The following is a 10,577-nucleotide window of genomic DNA, read 5'->3' as shown; positions in this document are numbered from 1 at the left end:
CAAGTTTTATTAGAACTTGAACTTTATTAGCCTAGGATCCGTGGAGCATTTTTATAATTTTTATCACTATCAAGTTTAGGTACTACTCACTTAAAAGAAAATTAACTTGATAGTACTTAGTCAATTGTAAAAATGATCCGTGGATCCTGGCTATATTTGTGTGGGATGCCAAAAATAAAATGTCACTAACAACGAAGTAGCAATGGAAATGAGCGATGTTACATCGCTGTAAGTTTACAGAATGCCGGGGCTGTACTATCCTACGGTAGGAGCATGGATTTACATTTCAGCCTTCTTAAAATATATTCATAAAAAAATGTTCCATTAATACGATAGTTAGTTTAGTAGGTATGGCAAATGATTAATGATGTACAGGCACGTCACCTTAACTGCGAGATAAAAATCGCAATCTATACTAATATTATAAAGCTGAAGAGTTTGTTTGTTTGATTGAAGGCGCTAATCTCAGGAACTACTGGTCTGATTTGAAAAATTCTTTCAGTGTTAGGTAGCCCATTTATCGAGGAAGGCTATAGGCTATATATTATCTCCGTATTCCTACGGGAACGGGAACCACGCGGGTGCAACCGCGCGGCGTCAGCTAGAGTAATATAATAATGACTCGGTCATTAACCTCTTCATGTCAGTTCCTCTATTTGGTAGATACCTATTATAATTCCTATGTCTAGGTTATACGTACATGTCATACATGAATATGATTAAACATAGATGTAGATGCAGTCGTTCAAGTTTTGTGAATAGATGTTTACTTACGAATCGAATTTATAATACAAATCAATGACCGATGCTTTACAACGCGACGATTTTGTTTTTATGGCTGTGATTTATAATCTGTGAAACTATGACTTGATGACCTTGTTCAGTAAAGCTGAACTAAGCGTTTATTGTTTATGTTGTAAATAGTGAGGGCTTACTGTTTGAAGATAAATAAATAAAAAAGTAATAAACTGCTTTGTAGAGTCGTCATCAATCCATATTCGGCTCACTGCTGAGCTCGAGACTCCTCTCAGAATGAGAGGAGTTGGCCAACTGTCCACCTAACACACGCAGAGAATTAAGTTAATTCTCTGGTATGACGGTTTCCTCACGATGTTTTTCCTTCACCATTTGAGACACGTGATATTTAATTTCTTAAAATGCACATAATTGAAAAGTCGGAGGTGCATGCCCCGGACCGGATTCGAATCCACACCCTCCGGAATCGAAGGCAGAGGTCATATCCACTGGGCTATCACGTCTCATAAAAGATACATAAGCTTTATCAGAGAGTTTGCTTATGACCGTGTGTTCTAGGCAAAAAGCATTTCTTGTCCATTATACAATAAAACTTATTAAAATAGGTCAATTTCCAGATAGAGATTGTATAAAAAAACTGTTGCGAAACTCTTAAAATGATAACAATATCTACAAGCGTAGAGTACACTATTACCCTACATTTTTTCATTAGATTTTACTGCTATTTTTATAGATTTATGTCTGTGATTTCATTACCAGAAAATATTTATTAGGAACTACAGGACGCCCGCGATTGCGTTTGCGTGATATTTCGCGATATTTACGAATCTATGAACTATGACTATTTTTCGGGATAAAAAATACTCTTAAGTGCTATTCCAGGGTAGATATATATAATCTATCTCTATTCCAAATTTTAAAGAAGTCAGGTTAGTTGTTGCAGCGTAAAAAAGCGACAAACATAGACATTTACTTACAAACTTTCGCCTTTAGATGCGTAATATTCTTCGTTCGAGAATATTTTTTGATTTTCCGTGTTGTCTGTTCCCATTTATTGTCTTTGGCCCCTGGCATACCTACTTATCTATGGTAGTAAAAGGTTTAATTTTTTCATATAATTAAACTATGGGTATCTTCAATACATATCTAAATAAAAAATTATGATAAATTTTTCTATCAGTACTTTTTAATACTCGTATCATATTATACTCGTAAGATTTAAATGACAATAGCCCAGCGGGCGGGGATCGAACTCTTGACCTCTTGGTGTAAGTCCAGTACATTTACCGTTGAGCTATTAGGGTATATCCGTTGAGCTATCCGGTTAGATAACAGTACCTATATTTCTGGAAGAATATAGTATGATTTGCTATAGGTACAATTTTCAAGGGACTTTGATTTAAAGCTTGTATTTAAATATTACTTATTGTTTTTAAAGTGGGTAATGGCAATATGTTCCAAGTTCAATGATTGACATATTCATTAATTTTTCATCACACAATTTTAAATAATACAAAATAACTAAGTGCTTCTAGTTATTTAATTTCAGGAAACTAAAACACAAACCGACTTTTTATAATGATTGTGTAATATCTGTTGGTCCAGGCAAAATTTTGAAATTGAGTTTTAGATCTGGAAAATAGTTAAGACTATTGAACAACTTGTTAGGCTACATTTTAACCCAAAACAAAAATCCATGGTACTAATGGGGTTGTGAAACACCGAATTTAACGTAGTCGAAGTCGCGATATCGCTAGATTATACTAATCGTAGGTACTAGGCGTTGAATACAAACCTGCTATTGAAACATCAACATAAAACAATGAAGTACGAGTATTTCAATAAGGATTTAAGTTGTATATGTATAGGAAGATGGATGAATTAATAGTGGTAAGGAAGATAGGCTGCCTGCGCGCGCGCAGTACTGTGTTGCTCTCGACATGAACAAGTTGCCTCTACGAACTATGTGATCGAGTATTTACAGTTAACCGGTAGATTTACCAACTCCTGTCTGTTGCTAAGTGAACTGATCAAATAAACATCGCTTCATTTTAGGTGAGCTACATTTTGATACTCATTTTTATAGTTTTAACGTAATAATTTGTAAGTAAAATTGTTGTTTAACCAATATGTAAAGTGGTTTTACGAAATCGAAACAAACTATGTATTTGTTACGTATTTTTAAGTACTTATGTACCTGAAATTAAATATTACCTCAATATTGGCAGACTCAATTCTTGCTTTTGTTTCAAATGCTAATTTTGCCAAATTTAGTTAAATATTTGATTTTAATTAGTTCGTTAAAGTATTCTGATAATCTATACTAATATAAAAAGCTGAAGAGTTTGATTGAACGCGCTCAATCTAATATATCTAATAATCTCAGGAACTACTGGTTCGATTTGAAAAATTCTTTCAGTGTTAGATAGCCTATTTATAGAGAAAAGCTATAGGCTATATATTATCCTCGTTTTCTTACGGGAACGGGAACCACGCGGGTACAGAAAATCGTTATTAACTCTAGAGAAGTTAGAACTATGATGATGAGTTATTTTTTCAAGTCTTTCCCGATAAAGTGATAATGTGCAACAGAAAAACGATGATTCTTCTAAGTTAATAGGTACCTAACAATAAAGTCTAAATAATATTTTTTTTCAAAAGTAATTGAAAATTGAAATGCATTGTTTTTATTTCCGCGTATCTTTATTGTTACGCAGAAAGGTGTATAGAATAATTACTTAAATTAATTGATGCCTCATTCCTTCTTAGATAAGAATTACGAGTAGGTGTAGCTGAACTTTGAAGTTTGAAGTTCATTAATTTTATATCAAAGACGGCTTCAACACTTTAAGAGTTTTAAAATGGTATCCATTAAACGTTCTGGTTTATCTGGATTTCACAAACGTTTCATTGATTGAAGTATAAATCGTGTTCTATTGAAATAAACTGTAAAAGCGTTTGTTTAGTAAGGAGATACCTAACATCTTTGAAAGCTTATTTTAGTTCAATATTTACATCTAAAATTAATATACATTTTTGAGACTTTCTTGGCTTACTTGTTTTAAGTTAAAAATTCAAGAGTTTTTTATTTATTTTATTCTTTACAAGTTAGCAATTGACTACTATCTCACCTGGTGGTAAGTGATGATGTAATCTAAGATGGTCCACACCTGTTTTAGTTTCTACACTACATCGTACTAGAACGCTAAATTGCTCGGTGGTACGTCTTTGCCGGTAGGATTAAGTTGCAATTCAAATAAAAGATTAAAAATCAGGATCTAAAACTTACTCTACTATTTTTTTTTTGGTAAATCAGCATAAACACTTAAATGAAGCATATTGGAATATATTAAAAAAGCGTGCCGAGGAATGCAAAACAAATTTTTTGTATTAAAATTAGTTTTTTATTTATCCAGCTTACTTTATGGTCATACATACACATAGTAGATATACCAGATATTTAGGAATTTTACGAGGAAAATCCAATTAGTAGGTATTCCATAAGTTGGGCTACTGAAACTTCTTCCAAGTGCTGATAAAACCACTTTAAATCGTCTGAAACTTTTAGAAGAAGCAATATTTTTAGGTTTTCGAACAGACGTACGTACAAAAACGGAATCCTTATTTCCTATAATATTAGTTTGTGGGACAAGTAGATGGCATGATATTCAGTACCTAGATACCGTTAGACTAATATTATAAAGACAAAGAGGTAAAAGTCTGTGATGTTGTAGGGGTAATCTTTGAATCTACAAAACCAATATTTAATTTCTTTTACTAATAGAAAGCCACGTTTTTTGAAAGTTTCATAGGCCATTTTTTTATCACCATATTTCCACTGTAACAAGAATTACACGAGGTGACGGCTAGTTGTTTATAAAAAATTAACATTGTAGGACATACTAGGAACACTAAGCTAATGGGAGGCTTTGGCCGTGGCCACCACGCGATTTAGCGTTCCGGTACGATGCCGGCCGGCCGAAAAAAACATGTCCTAGTCCTACGATGCCCTTCTATGTCTTAACCTGAGGCCTGTACCATGTACTGTAATTAAAACTTTTAAAAAATATGTTCGCTGAATGTACTTTACTAAACTTAGTAAAGTGAAATTCAAACTTTTACATATCAATGCTGTAGCAACCAGGAATATGTAAGGAACATTTCCAATTAAGTGGTTTTGTATTTAATATCTTGAACATTCGTATTGTGTTATCTCTTATATTTTTATTGAAAAAGCTTACATTTTTTACAAATATACATTGAATTACTAGAATAGTATGTAGGAATATTTTCATGAACGTCTTCACGAAAGAAGAATTCTATACGCTAAATGGCAATAAAGTCTTTATTTTTCTCTTTGGGAAAGTCAAAATTATTAATTTCCAGTATAATTAGTTTACAAGAACTGTTGTAAAGTCAGGTTATTCTTAAAATATCTTATCAACTATTTGAGTTGTAGTTATGAAATTTGGTATTCTAGATAAGCTTTAAACCAAATTTATGTCTTCACGTTAAATAGATTTTCAGTTATTAGGTAGACAAAAGTGGTCTCAAATAGTTCGTGTAAAGATACCCTGTCGCTTTGTTGTCAGCCATTCTTTCTAATTTGGCTGACGCTCTTTCACGTGTCGAATTATGGTGATAAGATAAGATAAAAACTTTAAATTAAAGTTACAAGGCTACTTTGCGTTGTACTGCTATATTATATTCTTCAATTAGATATTGTGGCATAGTAAAATCTAATAGGTAATATAGGTACCACGCATAAAGTTCTTGTTTTTAGCACCTATATGTCAAAGCTTCTCCAGTCAGCATTTTCTCAAGAGACACTCTTCTTGTAGCTGAGAATAGATAATTTATGTCAAGCATTTTTAAAGATAACTGCTTCGAAATAGACAGACGCTTAGGTTAGTATTGCATGAATTTTAGTCTTCTATATTTAAGCTTTACTTGGGTGGGATTTTTCCAACTTTTACGTATTTTGGTTTACTTACTTATGTAAAGTTTTCAGTAATGTACTTTCATGCAGGTATTTTTTGCAATACATTTACTGCAAATGCAATATTTAATTTCCTGAAATATACCATATAGTATGTTATTTTCGCCAAAAAAGGCTTTCTTGTAGATATAATTCGAAGAATAACAACTATCTTACATAATTTGAGGTGGCATATATTTCGTTTTACTTCTAAGTTAGAGATTAGGGTATACGATCATGTTACTTGTTAATCAGTCAGTTATAAGTCTTTTATAAAATAGAGAGGTAAACAAAATTTTCAAAATCGGTTTAGTAGATCCAGAGATTACCCTTTACATTACCATAAACTTTTCCCTTATAATATTAGTATTAGACTAACGACCTACAGTTTCACCCACGTTGTTTATGTTCCCGTATGAATACGGGGATATAAAGTCCATGCGATAGTCACAAATAACATGGCTTTCTAGTAGTAAAAAAAAAAAAAAAGAAACATACATACAGCCAAACGTAGAACCTCCTCCTTTTTGGAAGTCGGTTAAAAATACAATTTTGTTTTATAAAAATATTACAATTACGAGATTATTTTCACAAATAAAAATGTTATTAGAGTATCTAGGCATCTAAACTACCTATATGCAAAAAAACTTCTTAGTTTTGTACAGCAGGCGAGTAGCCTATTACGATGGCGTTCTGGCCCTTAAACTAGGTAAGCCCGTGTCTTAAGGGCCAGTGACTTCCCTTAGGTACGTAACATAAAATGATAAAATCGTTAAAATTACCCCCTACAATACCACAAACTTTACCTCTTTATAATATCAGTATAGAAGTATAGATAGGGGCTTTGCCCCCACGTAACAGCTGTTGTGGTGTCCTTGCCCATGACTCACACTGCGTTAATTCGTAAACATTAATCGTTCGTCTAATACCTAGTTTGTGTAAATATATTATGTAGGTATACAAGTGATTTCACTTGTATCATAGTAACCATTGATTTAATAGTTGGCCAATAATAATTGAATATAAATGATCAAATAATCACATAATTATGTATGCTTTCTTTTTTATTTAAATACCCAAAGCTTTTAACACCGCCTAGTGAAATAAAATAAACAGGTATGTGGAGTCACTGGAGATATATTTTGATGATGTTTTTATTATATATTCGTATATAAACAGATTTAAAACGCGAGCGTTGGCGCAAAAATCTGTATCACAAATTATTTCATTCATTCTTCTCTGTGAAGGTATTATGCGCATTAATTTGATACCCATATTGTAGATGTTGGTGTGAAAATTTTAAATTGTTAAGTGACTCATATTGGATTAAAAAATTCGTCATTTGAGGTATGCAAATACAGATACCTCAAATGAAGAATTTTTTACTCACAGCACATCTCATCACACATCACAGCTGAACGAAAATTGTGTGCTAAGTTTCTGTCTAGTGTGAGCTGAAAGAAGCTAAAAGATAACTTGAGTGGTTGTGCGTTAAATATTAATTGCAAGTTTCCAGGACAAACACGTAAAGCATTTAAAAAGATTAGATCGGGCGGTGTCACATCCATGTCATGTCCGGGACTCGCTTGCGTCATCTATGGTCGTATCTAAGTCAAGTCCCGTTTAGATCTGACTCACGTCTAGATTCTCTAGTTACAATGTGCCCGCATACATTTTTTCATCTAAGTTTTCGGTCAGCTTATCTTTCTTTCTGAATAAATCCGATCACTAATTTTGAATCTAAGAGTCTATATACACGGTGTATTCGATTCGCGCCGACGACATTCAGTTAACTTCATATCGTTAAATAAAAGATTTGTTTCTACGATAAGAAACATTACTGTACAGTCTTCATTAGAAACTATAATATTATCACTCATCTGTGGTTCAAATAACGTTTCAAAATAAATATAATGTCACATAGAAATCATTTAAATGTCGTATTAAAAGTTTAATGAGGAACAATATCCATAGTGATCAAAATTAAAATCACATTAAAGGCTATTATATTATGGGATATTGACGGTCACGGTATAGCTTATTAACTTAACATACTATATATATATGAACTGTAAGCCAGTCGCTATTGATCATAATTATGAAGTTATTTCGTTATTTTCAGATACACATATCACATTCTACGTATTAGACGCGTGTCAGCGCGGTAAAAATACACGGTGTGCATAGACCCTAAGAATTATTACATTCGTCAGCACTTTTTGGACGGCCGACTACGTATCCACTTTTTTACATTAAAAATCAATCAGCTTATAATTTTTTGCAATGACTTGTAGGTTTCTTAGACGGTAAATCAAATATTAAATCTATTTTTCTTAGTCATTGAAAATATATCATTTAGAATTTATATCGTATTTGTATAAAGCGCCTACAAATCGTACCGCGTAATCTGTTATTCGTATTTATTAGATTTTAGTACTATAGGGCATTAGCGCACCAAAACTGAGGTGGAGAAATGTGTATAATTGTCTTAATTTCACCCTAAAGTGTTTTTAAACAGCATGGGTAAGGTGACAGTCGCCTGGATGACGTTCATAATACGTACTATTATCGTAAGTCGCGGCAAACTCTCAAGAGTGAAACGAACTGTCACCCGCACCAGCCTACATAAAATAACTGTAGTTGCTATATTAACAACGAAAGTTATATAAACACAATATCTAAATATTGTCTACAATGTAGAGTTGTGTGTATAGGAAGTGTTAAAGTTATATACATATAAATACAATGATGTTAATAAATATATAATGTAAGTAAACACAACATTGGGAATGCGTGACACTGTCTGCCTCCGTGGCGCAGTGATATGCGCGGTGGATTTACAAGACGGAGGTCCTGGGTTCGATCCCCGGCTGGGCTAATTGAGGTTTTCTTATTTGGTCCAGGTCTTCCTGGTGGCTTCAGCCGTGGCTAGTTACCACCCTACCGACAAAGACGTACCGCCAAGCGATTTAGCGTTCCGGTACAATGTCGTGTAGAAACCGAAAGGAGTGTGGATTTCATCCTACTCATAACAAGTTAGCCCGCTTCCATCTTAGATTGCATCATCACTTACCATCGGGTGGGATTGTAGTCAAGGGCTAACTGGAGACGTTAAATTCGGATCACTTTTTGCGGTGATTTTGTAGGCACGTAACCTATTCTACAGTATAAAATAATCATTGCTTGTAGCTACTAATGTGATGACGTCACGATCCCCTGCTAATTTCAATCAATTCCCTAAAGAATTTCACTGATGATGTAACCAAATAGCCGGTAGCGACATAAATGACAGGTTTCAGTAACTAGGCTCATAAATTAATTTTGCGCATTGTGCCGTTTTTATATTCAATGTCTATCAATTAATCAAATTAATTTATGCAAGAGATGAGAATTGACGAGCGTGGAGCATTATGAACAAGGAACTAGTCAGCTGGAGGTGGGGCGGAGATGCGTAGATTTATGACCGTGTCCACTCGGCCGAGACCGCGGTTGCGTTACTCTCGTATGGGACTACAGTACGCGCATTCCTGCTAACGCCTGATTAGCTTCTATAAATACGTGTTAGAACTCTTGGAGGTATTTCCGATATGCCGAATGTTAATTAATTTAATAGTAGACGCCTCAGCCAGTTTATTAGGCTGTAGTCATTTCTGTGGACCATTTTCTCGCTCACTTTGTAGCCAGTGTGATTTTTCAGTTGATTCAGGTTTTAGTACCTATTAAAATTTCTTATTTTTATTTTTTGGTATTTACTTACACCCACGTATAGGTGATAATGTACGATTTGTGTTTAGTAATCAACACATATAAATAAAATTAAATAAAAAAACACATTTTTGTTTCCAAAAATTTGTTCATTTATTTAACTGTACGGGCTAATTTCTGGAACGGCTAAATCGATTAAAATAAGACTTTCACTGGAAGATCAAAGAGGTTATTGGACAACATATGAGCAGTAGCGTGCAAACCATAGATGCCCTGAAATGCCCTGCCTTTCCTGAAAACTCATTACGAACCTGTATTGTAATTTTCCATTTTGCACCTATAGTGCATACCCTTGTTAAAAACCCTGTGCACGCCATTGCATTTGAGCAAATTATTGTCCACTTGAATTTGTGAAACACTGAATTTCTGGCAGATGAATTACATGCGTCCGGTTTAAATGAAATAGGTATCATATAAGTTATGGTAGCTCCGCAGTATCGTGAGACGTAGACTAAATAGAGTATGGCGTATTACCGAACCGCTAAGTTTAATAATTGCTTTCCTAGGTAAATGACCTGCTAACTCGATTGATACAATCAATACCTTTCTATTTAGGTACCTACGAGATATTCAATGCGGGTAATATTCTGACTTGTCTAAACTATACTTAACATATACTTGACTACTTTTAATTATAGTAGGTTTAGCTGGAGTCATTTTCGGGTCTGGTAATATACATCGCAGAGTATTGTCCTGGATGACCTGGTGTACTGGAGATATTGTGATGTGAGGCACAATTTCGAAATAAACGAAATTTTCTTTCTTTCTTTCTTTTACGGTTTTTCCGATCAAACAAAACCAATCCTGTATTTAATCTTTCAATGTAACGTGTATCAAACTGTGTTTAGTATTTTCGAGACAAAAAAGATCAGATACCTGTATACTTTTTTTCTTCTTTTTTAACGAGGGTTTGTTCAATACTTGATAGACAGATTGATTTTCATCCAAATTAGTTCACTCATCATGACGCAATATTTTAAGCAACAAACAGACATAAACTGTTCTTTTATTATACCTATTGTCATAGAATACATATACTATTGTGTAGAATGCATGTATTTATATTTATACTTGTCCC

The 10,577-nt window shown here is 33.6% G+C and overlaps 1 protein-coding gene across 1 annotated transcript in view; it reads left to right on the top strand.

Moving 5' to 3' along the window:
• Positions 1-2,690: 2,690 nt before the first annotated feature.
• LOC112047217 (transmembrane protease serine 9) overlaps positions 2,691-10,577 on the top strand; it is a 46,043-nt gene continuing 38,156 nt past the window's right edge. The window contains exon 1 of the mRNA XM_024084285.2: positions 2,691-2,811. The gene's annotated coding sequence lies outside the window, so the exon portion shown is untranslated. The remainder of the gene's footprint in view (positions 2,812-10,577) is intronic.

This window comes from Bicyclus anynana, chromosome 7 (assembly GCF_947172395.1).
Source record: "Bicyclus anynana chromosome 7, ilBicAnyn1.1, whole genome shotgun sequence".
In the NCBI taxonomy this organism is placed as follows: Eukaryota; Metazoa; Arthropoda; class Insecta; order Lepidoptera; family Nymphalidae; genus Bicyclus; species Bicyclus anynana.
This window is presented reverse-complemented; position numbering and strand designations above follow the sequence as displayed.